Raw genomic sequence first — 1,296 nt, forward strand, 5'->3', positions numbered from 1 at the left:
GACCTTCCCTGGATCACCAAGGAGAGTAGAGAAACCAGGACTGAGATTTTTTTTTTCCAGCGAGAGAAATTTTGATGAAAGAGATGATTCTGGCCTCTTTAGAAGTAAATTTGAAATGTATTTTAATTTCTTCTATTGACAAAGACTTCACTATGTTGCCCAGGCTGGTCTTTTATTTTGAGACAGTTTCACTCTGTTGCCCTGGGTAGAGTGCTGTGGCATCATAGTTCACAGCAACCAACTCTTGGGCTCAAGAGATTCTCTTGCCTCAGCCTCCCAAGTAGCTGGGACTACAGGTGCCTGCCACAACGCCTGGCTATTTTTGTTGTTGTTATTGTCATCATCGTCGTCATTGTTGTTCAGCAGGGCTGGGCCAGGTTCCAATCCGCCAGCCCCGGTGTATGTGGCTGGCGCTCTAACCACTGAACAATGGGCAATAAGCCTATAAACAGAGTCTTGCTCTTGCTCAGGCTAGTCAAACTTAAGCAATCTGCCCACCTGGAGCCCACAGAGTGCTGGGATTACAGGCGTGAGCCACCTCATATAGCTTCACAGGGTATTCTTAAACTCCTGGCCTCATGTGATCCTTCCCAAAGTGCTGAAGTTACAGGTATGAGCCACCACACCCTATCAACTATAGCACATAGCAGACATTTGATATGTATTAGTTCAGTTGAATTGAGGTACTAGCAAACTGGCTCTTGAAAAGAAGGCTGGGCCAGGAAGAGGCTAACGCCTATAATCCCAGCAATTTGGGAGGTTGAGGTGGGCGGATCGCCTGAGCTCACAATTTGAGACCAGTCTGAGCTAAAGTGAGACCCTGTCTCTAAAAATAGCTGGGCATTGTGGAAGGCGCCTGTAGTACCAGCTATTTGGGAGGCTGAGGCAAGAGAATTGCCTGAGCCCAAGAGTTGGAGGTTGGCTCGGCGCTTGTGGCGCAAGTAGCTAAGGCGCCAGCCACATACATCTAAGGTGGCAGGTTCAAATCCAGCTCGGGCCTGCCAAACAAGAATGATGGCTGCAACCAAAAAATAGCCAGACGTTGTGGCGGGCGCCTGTGGTCCCAGCTACTTGGCAGGCTGAGGCAGGAGATATATACTTTGCAGCTACTGCAAAATTTTTTTTTGGCCAGGGCTGGGTTTGAACCCGCTACCTCTGGCATATGGTGCCAGCGCCCTATTCCTTTGAGCCACAGGTGCCACCCAGGTTTCAGGAATATTTTATGGAAGGCTGGACCCTTCCTAGGAACAGTGTCACTTTATCGCCCTCAGTAGAGTGCTGTAGTGTCACAGCTCA

Source organism: Otolemur garnettii, unplaced genomic scaffold (assembly GCF_000181295.1).
Source record: "Otolemur garnettii isolate 467f Iridium unplaced genomic scaffold, OtoGar3 scaffold00184, whole genome shotgun sequence".
NCBI lineage: Eukaryota > Metazoa > Chordata > Mammalia > Primates > Galagidae > Otolemur > Otolemur garnettii.